Source organism: Bombina bombina, chromosome 1 (assembly GCF_027579735.1).
Source record: "Bombina bombina isolate aBomBom1 chromosome 1, aBomBom1.pri, whole genome shotgun sequence".
NCBI classification, from domain to species: Eukaryota; Metazoa; Chordata; class Amphibia; order Anura; family Bombinatoridae; genus Bombina; species Bombina bombina.
The window spans coordinates 302,321,255-302,335,224 of NC_069499.1; the positions used below are offsets into that span (position 1 = coordinate 302,321,255).

The 13,970-nt window shown below is 38.5% G+C and overlaps 1 protein-coding gene across 2 annotated transcripts in view; it reads left to right on the forward strand.

The window, feature by feature from the left end:
- Positions 1-13,970, forward strand: part of HSPBAP1 (HSPB1 associated protein 1) — a 485,172-nt gene that overhangs the window by 68,506 nt on the left and 402,696 nt on the right. The window contains exon 1 of one of the 2 annotated variants that reach the window (XM_053698077.1): positions 457-509. The exons of the other annotated variant lie outside the window; for it this stretch is intronic. The gene's annotated coding sequence lies outside the window, so the exon portion shown is untranslated. Of the gene's footprint in view, positions 1-456; positions 510-13,970 lie in introns of those variants that run through there. 2 annotated transcript variants of the gene reach the window in all.

The following is a 13,970-nucleotide window of genomic DNA, read 5'->3' on the forward strand; positions in this document are numbered from 1 at the left end:
GCAAAGATTGGAGGAATCTGGATTTGTCATCCATATGCTAAAGAAAGCAGGAGATTTGGACGGAGGATCAGCGTTATTTATACCATAACTCATAGGTAAGTGTTACAAAAAAATAAGTGTCTTTGTAAACTTTAATGAATTAAAGTGCCCTTGTTTTTAAGATTATTTTTTAATACTGGGCTTTAATTCATTAAAGTTTACTTCACTTTAATTTTAATTCTCATGGCATGCTAAAAAAGTGCTTCTTTTCAGAATCCTTCCTGTAGTAATCTGGTTCCACTCCTGCCAGTAGGGCACAACAAATACCTGGGTGCACAGTACAGTAGTACCTAAGAAGTTTGACCCGGCACTATGTAAAATACCCTGACTTATCTCTTCTTGGTATGTATGTATACTGGCACAGCTTCATTGGTAATCAGACTCATTTATGTCTTTCTATCTCCTTCAGCTTTTTGGCACAGTTTTGATAAAAAGCCATACCGCAAGGGGCTGAATTAAGACCCATAAAGGTAAGCAGAAGGTATGGGTCAAATCACTTATGCCAGTCTTCCGATCAGTCAAGGGGATCAATTACTGTTGCCTGCAAATGCCACTGTGCATGTGTATTTATATCTATCTATCTATCTATCTATCTATCTATCTATCTATCTATCTATATTACACTAATGCTAACAAATGCTGCCATGTAGGTTTCTAACAAATTGGTCCGGGCACTGGAATATATAATCTAATTTAAAGGGATAGTAAACACCAAAAGTGTTATTGTTTAAAACAACAGATAATCCCTTTATTTACCACTCCCCAGTTTTGCATAACAAACACTGTTATATTAATATATTTTTTTACTTCTGTAATTACCTTGTATCTAAGCTTCTGCTGACTGCCTCCTTATTTTAGATCTTTTGACAGACTTGCATTTCAGGCAGTTAGTGCTGACTCTTAAATACGTTTACGTGTGTGAGCACAATGTTATCTATATGAAACACATAAACTAACACCCTGTAGCTGTGAAAAATTGTCAAATGCATTCAGATAAGAGGCAGCCTTCAAGGGCTTAGAAATTAGCAAATAAGCCTACCTAGGTTTAGCTTTCAACTAATAATAACAAGAGAACAAAGCAAATTTGATGATAAAAGTAAATTAGAAAGATGTTTAAAAGGACATGCCCTATCTAAATCATGAAAGTTTAATTTGGACTTTACTATTCCTTTAATAGAACACACATTTAGAGTAAAATCAAGTATAGTATTCTGCTGATATTAATTGTTATGCCAGAATGGCATAGTTTATCCGCTTAGAGCACAAGACAAGGACCTAATGGAAAGCTACAGAGGGGAGCTCTCTGTTGTCCACTAATTACTATTTTTTTTCTTATATACTAATTAGTATGCAGCATTGTATCAAGTAGGATCTGCAGATTTGGTTTACAGATAAAATAAAAACATGAGATTTTAATGTATGTGTGCCAATTCAATCACAAATTGAACCATGAGAACAGTTTGCCCACAAAGCGGAAATTTCCCAAAGAATTTAGATTTTATGCCATTTAGTTCCACTCAAATTAACTGCCTGATTCCATCTGCTCAGATTCGATCCAGTACAAAGGCTATTATTGTTTAGAGATTTGCTCTATTATAAACTGGCAACATGCCACTCTCGGTTTATATTCAGCAACAATATTACCATGATGTATGCAAATGAAGTCAGGTAATTCTTCACAATGAGGCAAATTCAATTAATTTAAATTGTTCAGCAAATTCATAGTTTACAGTAGAAACTCCCCTTCGGCTTACAGGCTTTGCTTTCTATGCTTTTGTTGTGACACAGAATAGCGTTTTCCGTTCAGAATCAGAAGGACTGATCCATCTCCAATTAAAAATGAAAAAGTACAAAGCATAGAAATTCTAATTAATATATATTTTATGACCCTTTAGATATGGAAGAAAACTATAATGTATTACTTCAAAGATATTTTTAAAATATTGTATAAGATATGTTTTGTTTTCAGGATTGTAATTGTGAACATTAAAAAAAAAATCATAAGTAGGGAATGGGAAAGAAAAAATCAAAATAGCGCAGGTCACAGTAAAAACATAAGTGAAATATTAAACCAAACATAGTGATTTAATCTTGATTGCAAAATAATAATCCCCTTGGTTGGCATTGATAGTGATTTAACGTCTTGGTTGCCATTAACATACAAAATAGGGATTTAAAGGGACACTTAACTTTCATATTAAAATTAATTTGTGTTTCCCGCTAAACCCCAAACATAGGGCTAGACTACAAGTTGAGCGCTATTGTTAGTGAGAGGAGCGTAAATGTGATTACAATGTTTTTTACTCTCAAATCCATATTACAAATGGTGTGCTGTTTAAATTACTGCAAATTTGTTTACACTCCCTATACTATATATGGGCGTCATTGAGTGCCAATGTCCGCCAATATAACAAATTGAAAGGTAATGCAATCACTCAAACGCAATCGCATTTAACGCTCAAACTTTTTACACAAAGAAAACAGTTGCACTATACTTCTCTACGGGGCCAACCTTAGCATTTGCGGGGCCCAGGGCAAGATACATTTGTGGGGCCCCTCAGCCCAGTGCCCTTATTCCCCTCCCCTGTATACCCTGCCCATTGTATGGTCCACCCCTGGGCCAACATTCAGGGATGCCTATATAAAGAATAACACAAAATGTTAGACCTCCTGATACCATAAATACTTTTCATAATCTAAATACAACATATAAATTGCATCATCTTATAACCTAACTACTGACATTGCGGGACCCCCCAAAGAGCTGATACCTAAACTGCCACACCCCGACATCGCAAACTAACCTTCTACACTGTTAACCCTTAAACCACCACAACCCCATTACAAAATACCCTCTAACTTCGAAACAATCCTAACCACCTAAAGCCCCCTAACTTACCAAAAAAAAAAATCCCTAACATTACATGAAAAAAAAGCTAGAAGGACTTTTTTGTAGGGCACTGCCCTGAAGTGATTTAGCTCTTTTTCACAAAAAATACTAACCCATTCTACAATACAAGTAGTACCTTAGGACATTTAGCTCTTTTGCTGCCCAAAAAGGAAAAAACCTTATTCTATATTTTTCAACTAAACCCCAAAGATGGAACTCACCAAAGTTGTATTAGGCTCATACGTGGCGGCAGCAGTTCATCTTTATTGTGGCGGTCCATCTTCATTCCGACTGCAGCCTTTTATCTTCATCCATCTTCTGTTCTTCCGTCCCCGAAGTCCTCTTCATGCGGATACCGCCGCACACTGAATTTTGAATGTGAGGTACCCCCTTTATGTTGGGGTACCCTTGCATTCCTATTGGTTGATTTTCATTTTCAAATTCAAATCAACCAATAGAATAAAACCTTTTTCTATTGGCTGATTTGATTGTATTTATTTTTGTTTTTTCCTTTTGGGCAGCAAAAAAACCCTAAATGTTCTTTTAAGGCTAATGCCCAACCAAATGCCCTTTTCAGTGCAATTTTTAGAGTAGTTTTTTTTTAGATAGCCTTTTTTTGGGGGGTGGGGTGGGGGGTTACTTGTATCGTAGAAGGAGTTAGTATTTTTTTGTGAAAAGAGCTAATTCACTTTAGTGCAATGCCCTACAAAAACCCTTCTAAGGGCTATTGCTTTAGTTTAATGTTAATATAGAGTTTTTTTATGTCATAGGCATAACTATATTTTTATTTTTTGGTAAATTGTTTGCTTTTTTTCTGTAAAGGAAGCCTCTTATTTTATCATGTAATGTTCTTTGTTGTTTTTTTAAGGTAATGTTAATTTTTTTTTTCAATGTAATGTTATATTTTTTTTTTTTGTAACTTAGGGGATGCTAGGTTAGATGGGTTTAGATGTTAGTGGTTATTTTGCGATGTGTGGCAGTTTAGGGGTTAATAGTGTAGAAGGGGTAGTTTGCAATGTGCGGGTGTGGTGATTTACGGGTTATTAGTGTAGTGGGGTCCTTTCAGTGGGCTAAGTGGCGGTTTAGGTGTTAATAGTGTAGCTGGGTAGTTTGAGATGTGGGGGCGTGCTGTTTAAGTGGTTATTAGTGTAGTGGGGTACTTTGGGGTATTTGGCAATTTATGGGTTATTAGAGTAGGGGGCTTATGGTGATTCAGGTTAACACGTGATTGACAAAACTTTACTTTCAACTTGTAATTCTCACTCTACCCCAAGTTCTGCGCATTTAGCGTGTGTGCAGGAGCTCCACTCGCAATCTAGCCTATAGTTTGTTGAAAAGGTGTTCAGTTAAAAAAACTAAATTATTTTTGGCACCTCCATGGGTGCTTAGTTACCTTTTCTTGCTGCCCCTTGAGAGATACTATTTTTTTTTTACATTTTGAAAAGCCAATCATAAGCTGTACTGTCTGCTTCATAGACACTAAGCAAAGAGTGTATTTGAAATGTCACTGATTCACTGTGGTCCTGCATAATTCTGCAATGTTGTATTATGGAGCGTTACCTACTTTTTCTGTACCTCCCACCTCACAAAAAACAGTCAGCTAGATTACAAGTTTTGCGTTTCGGCTTGTAACGCTGAAAATATGGCATTTTCTGCGTTAAAACAGCACCGCAGCCATTACAAGTCTTGTCGGTATAGATGTACCGCACGCCTTTTAGCCTGTACCGCAATGTCAGTCCCGCATACGTAAAAATTAATTTTTTTTCATGGGATTCCCATAGCGCCGGTATTACGAGTTTTGCAGTGAGGCTAAAAAGTGAGCGTTATAGCCTAAAACGAAAGCCGTACCGCCATCTAAAGTCAGTAGTTATGAGTTTTACGTTACAAAGCTGTAACATAAAACTCATAACTAAAGTGTTAAAAAGTACACTAACGCCCATAAATTGCCTATTAACCCCTAAACCGAGGCCCTCCCGCATCGCAGACACTATATTAAAGTTATTAACCCCTAATCTGCCGCTCCCAACATCGCCACCACTAAAAAAAAATGTATTAACCCCTATTCTGCCGCTCCCCAACATTGTCACCACTATACTAAAGTTATTAACCCCTAAACTGCCGACCCTCCCGCATCAAAAACACTATTTAAATATTATTAACCCCTAATCTGCCGTCTGCCCACACGGCCGCTATACTAAACCTATTAACCCCTAAACCCCCCACAACGAAATATACTAAAATAAACTATTAACCCCTAAACCTAAAGCCCCCCCACAACAAGATAAACTAATTTAAACCAGTAATCCCTAAACCTAACGACCACCTAACTTTATATTAAAATTACAATTTCCCTATCTTAAATTAAAGTAAAACTTACCTGTCAAATTTAAAAAAATAATTTTAAACTAAGAATTAAACTATTATAATTATTAATCTAAAATTAAACTAACTACCAATTAAATAAAACTAAACTACACATTAAAAAAATCCTAACACGGGGGGCGGAGCTAGCCATCGAAAAAAGCAGACACAGCATTCAGAAGCTCCCGCTTATTCTCACATTATATCTCCTTTCCATGAACAATCACCCAAATATTTTACACCAAAATGCTTCCATTTCAGCTAGAAACATTTGAGATGTGAGAGATTGTGAATTTAAGCAGCTATGAGAATGGGGAACTGTGATGCAACGCTCCTATATGACGCGGCCCTGCTCTGGAAAAGGCAGTAAGTGACTATTGCTGATATTTTCGCGTCCCTCGGAGAGGGGAAATAAGACGGACAGCCCTCTGATAGAACCCGGTCATACACGCAGTGATCACTTGAGCCAAAACCTACAGAAGCGTGTTATGCACTCGGTTCCCTTTTTGTAACAACGCAGGGCCGCAGAAAACCCCCCTTCCCCCCACTTCTTTTTATTTTTTATTCTGCCTGGAGAACAGATAATAGCGACGGACAGTAATAGCAACAGAAGCTGGACCCTTCAACCTACTCGGATTGCTGCCCATCAACTGCACTTCTCTCAAGTGCTCAAAACTATGGAACACTCAGACACTCAGGAAGATCTTATCATCCAAAATATGGACGCTCGTGACTTAGATCTCAAACGGAGCCTACTTGCGGTATTATACCACGCCCAGCAATGTCTTCACAGCATGAACTATGGCGCAGGAGCTATGGAGCTCCCCTATCAACAACTACGGACTACTCTGTAGCTAGAGAGGAGGACACACTGGATAATGAATCGTCTCACCTGATGCCTAAACCGTCTTACATTAGCAGCAAGAGACAAAGGGCCGGGCAAGTTTCAACCTGTCAGATTGAGAACACCTCTCGTAGCAGCCTAAGGACTCTCCCTGATCTCCAACTAGCAGGTATGCTAAAAGAACAAGTGAATCCTCCACATTGGCTTCAAGTTACACAGAGGTTGAGGTCCTCCTGCATTGCGACCATGATTAATTCTCCACTACCCCAGCACCGGACTTTAAAGCTATACAGAGGCTGCAAGAGCTCAATTTCCTTTTACTGGGTCCTGCTTAAGTCCGGAATTGGCTAAAATGTCTCTTTTTACAGGACAAGTAACTTTCAGTTTTATTACTTCTCCCTATTCGTTACTTGGTCACCTGCACATTCCAGGACTTGTTCTTTTTCTCCCCTAATCCCTGCTGATTAGTTTTTATAACATGTTTGTGTTTTAGATATGTTTTTAGACCTTTCTAGTTCAAAGTTAGTTAACAGGGAAAGTGTTTTATTTAATTCCTATCAAGGTTCCTATAATGCCTTTGTCTTGCAAAGATGTTCAATGTTTAACATGTCATATTTTAATGGTTCATACTTAACTAAAGCAACTACAGGGCACTCTTTACTGACTGAGCAAAATCAATTTCTGATCCCCAGGGTCATCACAGGACTAGCATATAATTACATAATCTTTCCCCTCTGAGCTCTTTTCTGGTATCCATATAATGTATATTGATTGTAGGTCCCTCCTAGTCCCTCATCCTTACTCTAATGCACACTATTTTGGATGGGGTGCTGTCAGCGGCCGGGGCAGCATTCTATCTAACGGATGAGGAGGGAAGTATATTAAATACCCAGTACACAATACAGGAGGGGTACATCCTGGGGATCCTGAAAATCTCATATATATATAGTCACGTAAAGTGATTCTCTTCCCAAATGTTAAACATGTTCTGATTTACCCTATGCAGACACACTTAAAAACCTCACTTATAGAAAGACTCACATTTTCACCCCATTGGAACTACACTCTCCTTATAGATAATAAGCCCCACCTTTAGATTTATTGTACAATATAACAGCTCTGATATAATCCTTCTAGTCAGTTGATTCACTGTGTGAAAGTGCCAGCTTCTAGCAGTTCTCCTAGGCCCATAATCTAATAACCCCTCTACAGTGGCTTTTGCCCACTGTATCCCACCACCCCATACCCCAGTTGATATTTCAGATCACCATATAATGACTCGGATGTTTCCAGCTAATGTTTATATATATTTCTCAGACCATTAGTTGGTGCCTAGGTAACTACCAATATATATAATTGCTCTAAACTAACGGGTCCATAAGAGGCCTAGACAGTAGTTACCCCAACAGAAAATATATTACAGAAAATGAGGTTCAATTAGCACAGGCTTAACTGTATTATAGACTGTCTCTTTTTACATCCAGGCTTATATTAACCTACATACTATGTTTTTGTCATTTATCTTGATGTGATATGATGATGGTTGTACCTTTGTCTGTGTAACCATCCCATGATTGTTCTCAGTTTAAGCTCAGATGGACATGTAACCCTACATAATGTTTTAAAGTAACATGTCTTTTATACACTAATGTTTCCAAAGCCTTATTTGCCATTGTATGTCTTGAAAACCTCAATAAAAAACTTTAAATAAAAAAAATAAAAAAATCCTAACACTACTCTAAAAATTACAAAAAGTATCTACATACAAAAAAAAAATATATCTAAATTACAAAAACAAACAAACACTAAATTACGAAAAATAACAAACAAATTATCAAAAAAAAAAGAAGAATTACACCTGATCTAATCAAAATAAAAAAGCCCATCCAAAATAAAGAAAACCCTAGCCTACAATAAACTAACAATGGCCCTTAAACGGGTCTTTTGTGGGACATTGCCCCAAAGATATCAGCTAGGATAGGATAGATAGGAATTTAGCAGCCCTAATTCCTATTGGCTGATTGAAATTTTTCAGCCAATAGGAATGCAAGGGATGCCATCTTCAATCGCGTCCCTTGCATTGAAGCTTCCGTTTACGGCGGTGACCGTAAGAAGAGGAGCTCCGTGTCTTATGGCTTCAGGATGGACCCGCGCCGGCTGGATGAAGATCGAAGAGGCTGCCTGGATGAAGACTTCTTGCCGCATGGATGAGGATTTTCGCTGGCTGGATGAAGATAGAAGAGGCCGTCTGGATGAAGACATCTTGCCGCATGGATGGGGACTTCGCCGGCTGGATGGATCCTTCAAGCGGTACTTCAACAACTGTAAGTGGATCGTCTTTGGGTTAGTCTTAGTGTTAGGTTTTTTTTAAGTTTTTTTTAGTTTAGGGTCTGGGCAGTAAGAGAGCTAAATGCCCTTTTAAGCAATGCCCATACAAATGCCCTTTTCAGGGCAATGGTTAGCTTAGGTTATTATAGCGTTAGGGTTTTTATTTGGGGGGGGGGGGTTGGTTGGGTGGTGGGTTTTACTGTTTGGGGGGTGTTTGTATTTTTTTTACAGCTGATATCTTTGGAGCAATGCCGCATAAAGGCCCTTTTAAGGGTCATTGGTAGTTTATTGTAGGCTAGGTTTTTTTTTTTTTTGATAGGGCTATTAGATTAGGTGTAATTCTTTTTTATTTTTGATAATTTGTTTGTTATTTTGTGTAATGTATATTTTTAGGGGGTGTTTTTTTTTTTTAAGTTAAAGAGCTGTTTATCTCAGGGCAATGGCCTACAAAAGGCCCTTTTAAGGGCCCTTGATAGTTTATTCTAGAGTAGGGTTTTTTTTTTTTTTAAGGGTATTAGAATAGGATTAATCTTTATTTATTTTTTTGATAATTTTTATTTTTTGTAATGTTAGGTTTTAGTGTAAGGCAGGTTGGTTTTATTTCACAGGTAAGTTTGTATTTATTTTAGCTTGGTCTACCTAGTTAAAATAAACACAAACTTACCTGTGAAATAAAAATAAAGCCTAAACTAATTTCAATGTAACTATTAGTTATATTGTAGCTAGCTTAGGTTTTATTTCACAGGTAAGTATTTAGTTTTAAATAGGAATTATTTAGTTAATAATTGTAAGTTTAATTTAGATCTAATTTAATTATGTTAAAGTTAGGGGGGTTAGGTTTAGAGTTAGGTTTAGGGGTTAATATAGTTTAATTTAGCTTGTTGCGATGTGGGGAGGCTGGCGTTTTAAGGGTTAATACGTTTATTTAGTTTTTAATTGTAAATTGAATTTAGCTATATTTTTATTATGTTAAAGTTAGGGGGTGTTAGGGTTAGGTTTAGGGGTTAATATAGTTTAATTTAGCTTGTTGCGATGTGGGGGGCTGGCGGATTAGGGGTTAATAACTTTAGTATAGTGGTGGCGATATTGGGAGCGGCAGATTAGGGGTTAATAACTGTAGGCAGGCGTCGGCGATGTTGGGGGCAGAAGATTAGGGGTGTTTTAGATGTAGGATTTATGTTAGGGTTAGGTTTAAACAGTATTTTAATTTCCCCATAGACATCAATGGGGCTGCGTTACTGAACTTTTGTTTCCGCAATCGCAGGTGTTAGGTTTTTTTTTTTGCCCGTTCTCCTCATTGATCTCTATAAGGAAATCGTGCACGAGCATGTCAAACACAGCGCTCATATTGTGCGGTATGGAGCTCAATGCAACCATATCGCTTGGAAAAGGCGTATGTTTGCAAACTTGTAATAGCAGCGCTATAGAAAATTAAATAACGTAACTTTTGTTGCATTCGTTAATTTCTCTATGGCGCTCAAAACTCGTAATCTTTCTATATGTCTATTAAGATTCAGCCAGGAGAGACAGTAAATACACCATGACGGGGGGTGTTGAAAAGTACTTCAACAGTTTTAAGGTGATCAATAAGCTTTAGTTAGTAACATGCATTCAATTTAAGTATATAGTCTCCCTGGCAGAAGGTAGGTACTGTATTTTTTTTCTCTCAAATTGGTCACAAGGAGGGATATTTGTCCGGTACAGAAAGACTACAGTGTGGAGCTTCATGCGGTCTGTAACAACAGCCTATCACACGCATAGTATCCTTGTATGTTTGTACCTGTTACCCATAGTGATCTAAAAGAACTTTGGCTTTTGGTTTCAAAGTGAATGTAAATTTTGATACTAAAGTGCCCGGTTTTTAAAAAATTTATTAAAAACAGGGGCACTTTAATTCATCAAAATTTACATTTCACTCGTTGTGAAAAAAACTTACCTTTTAAACTTGACAGCCGCTCCAGCTTCCTCCACCCGTCGCAAAGCCTCTTCCTGGGTCTAAAATGAGGAATCCGGCTTCCTCCAATCACGACGGTGAATCAGACACTGATTCCCCCGGGGGGGGGGGGGAAGCCATGATTGGAGGATGACCCATCCATCATTTCTGACGTCAGAAATCGCTTGCGACGACTGGGGGAAGCTGGAGCGGCTGTCAAATTTAAAAGTTAAGTTTTTTTTCACAATGAGTGAAATGTAAATTTTGATGAATTAAAGTGCCCCTGTTTTTAATCGAATTTTTAGAAAACCGGGCACTTTTGCATCAAAATTTACATTCACTTTAATAAATTGTACACTTGCTTTAAGCATTTGTTATTGTCTGTATCCAGACTGCCTGGGGTCTGCCCTATAGAGCTAATTATCTTGAGCTGTTAAAGCTCTAACTAATGTGAGTATTCTGTTTCTGCCTTCCATCTGGGGAGTGAAGATTTACACAGTATTACACTATGATGTGTTTCTTTCTCTTCCTTTTGAGGAACATTGTTTGAACTATTTGTATTTGTTTAACTGTTGCCATTGAAGACTCTTTTCACTTTGGATATATTCCTGCATGCTGGTCTGTATTATTATCTATTTGTATGTGGTTTTTATTGCACATTTTATTTATTTCGACAGTGTTTAAATGTGTAAGAGTTTTAGCTCGGCCTTCACGTCAGGGTACATTTTGTATGAAATAAAAATATACATGCATTAAAGGGATACTAAACCCAGATTTTTTCTTTCATGAGTCAGATAGAGCATGCAATTTTAAGCAAATTTCTAATTTACTCCTATTATCACTCTTTCTTCGTTCTCTTGCTATCTTTATTTGAAAAGCAGGAAAGTAAAGCTTAGGAGCCGGCCCATTTTTGGTTCAGAACCTGGGTAGCGCTTGCTAAATGGTGGCTAAATGTAACCACCAACCACCAATCAGCAAGCGCTATCCAGGTTTCTGAACCAAAAATGGGCCAGTGTTCTATCGAGAACTCCAATTCATCAAAAACTCCAATCTGACGTCACTTCCGGTGATTCCATACATCTGATTGGTTCGTGTCTCAGTGAGTGACAGGATTCACAACCAATCAGATGGGCATTGTAATCGCCTATCTTCACTATCTATGTTGCCTCTGCCTGGGGAGTTCAAAGGGAGCGAAGCCCCCCTTGTAAACCTCATTCCATAAGGTTTACATGGGGTGTATGCCAGAGGATCGGCGGTGCGCCCCACAAGACAGGCAAAACAGATAGTGAAAATAGAAGTCACCGGAAGTGACGTCAGGTTGGAGTTTTCGAGGAATTGGAGTTCTCGACAGAACACCAGCTATTAAGCTTTACATAACTGCTTTTCAAATAAAGATAGCAAGAGAACGAAGAAAAAGTCATAATAGGAGTAAATTGGCAATTTGCTTAAAATTGCATGCTCTATCTGAATCCTAAAAGAAAAAAAATGAGTTTAGTATCCCTTTAATATTCATGTTATTATGTAACAGGAACAGGAGTGATTATTAAAATGTATGCATCATTGCTATGTCCATTTAAAGCAAGTGGTTACTGACCTGCTGGGTATAGTACCTGGAATTTATAGGGGGGAGCTAAAATACTGTATTAATGGTACAATGCAAAGTTTCTGCAAGATATTATATGCAACTATTTGAGGACACATCAGTTCATTCCTGAAAGTTGTCTGATTCTGCTCCAAAACATGAATGTGCTTTATATTTTTATATATATATATATATATATATATATATATATATATATATATATATATATATATATATATATATATATATATAAATTTTGCTTTATTTCCATAATGCAAACTGCTCAAATAGGGACACTAAGGAACATAATGTATTATGCAAACTCTCCAAATGTCATTGTTTGTGACCACAGAGCATCTATTTGTGGTATAAAATGTTAAATAGCCTCTTATTGTCTTTAACAGCAGCTGAGGTTGATCTTCTACATATTCATGACAAACATATATTGCACAGTGAGAGTTGACAGACAGCTTCTATATTTTGTGCATCAGCATTTTATATTATTATATATACATTAAAAAAATTGTTATATATATGTGTGTGTGTGTGTGTTAGGTTTGACTGCAGAAGATAAGAAACAGAATCTGTTTTATTTAACAAATCACATGGAAGTTCTGTTCTGGTCCAGTTTATTTGAATATATAATTTGTCATGTAGTTTCTTTGCTTCTCTGCAAAGGCTTTTTCATACCTCTATGTTAAGCCACATTTAAACTTTTTTTTTTTGTGGTTGACATTTAAACAATCCTATATAATAAAAGGCCAAGTATGTTTGTCAGATGCAGTCATGCGCAGTAGAGACTGCACATGACAAACATACCTGGCCGTTTTGATCCTGACACTTAGCACAGAGCAAGGCTGAAGCGGAGTGTCAGGGGGCGTGGCCGATGGGAGCGTCGCGGTGGGGGCGTGACCGGACACGACGAGGGGCATAGTCGGGCGGGGTGCCACGATGGGGGCGTGGCCAGAGAGTCAAAGGGTTTGAAAGACAGAGCCAGAGAGGGGGGGAAACAAAAGAAAGGGGGGAGAAGGGCCAAACAGGGGGGGAGAAGGGCCAAAGAGGGAGGAGAAGGGCCAAAGAGGGGGGGGGGAGAAGAGCCAAAGAGAGGGGAGAGAGAGCCAAAGAGAGGGGAGAGAGAGCCAAAGAGAGGGGAGAGAGAGCCAAAGAGGGGAGAGAGAGCCAAAGAGGGGAGAGAGAGCCAAAGAGGGGGGGGAGAGACAAATAGAGGGGGGAGAGAGACAAATAGAGGGGGGAGAGAGGGCCAAAGAGGGGTGAGAGAGCCAAAGAGGGGGAGAGAGCCAAAGAGGAGAGAGAGAGAGAGCCAAAGAGGAGAGAGAGAGAGAGCCAAAGAGGGGAGAGAGAGAGAGACAAAGAGGGGGGAGAGAGAGAGAGCAAAAGAGGAAAGAGAGCCAAAGATGAGAGAGAGCAAAAGAGGGGAGAGAGCCAAAGAGGGGGGAGAGAGAGCAAATGAAAGGGGGGAGAGATCCAAAGAGGGGGGAGAGAGAACAAAAGAGGGGGCAGAGAGAACAAAAGAAAGGGGGGAGAGAGCCAAAGAGGGGAGAGAGAGAGCCAAAGAGGGGAGAGAGAGAGCCAAAGAGGGGAGAGAGAGAGCCAAAGAGAGGGGGGAGAGAGAGCAAAAGAGAGGGGGGAGAGAGCAAGGGGTGCAAAAAATGGCCTGTGTACACAGGCTTTAGTACTTTAATATTTCAGTAAGTAACCTGCTCAAATTGTATATATTGTTTGTTTGTTTTTCAGCAGGCCTAGCAGATTTAATATAAATAGTTATTATATTTGTATTTCTTTCTAATGACACGATGAGTCCACAGATCATCTAATTACTATTAGGAATATCACTCCTGCCCAGCAGGAGACTGCAAAGAGCACCACAGCAAAGCTGTTAAATATCACCTCCCTTCCCTCCCACCCCAGTCATTCTCTTTGCCTACGTTAGAGCAAGGAAGTGGTAAAGTTAGGTGTTAGAAAAGATTCTTCA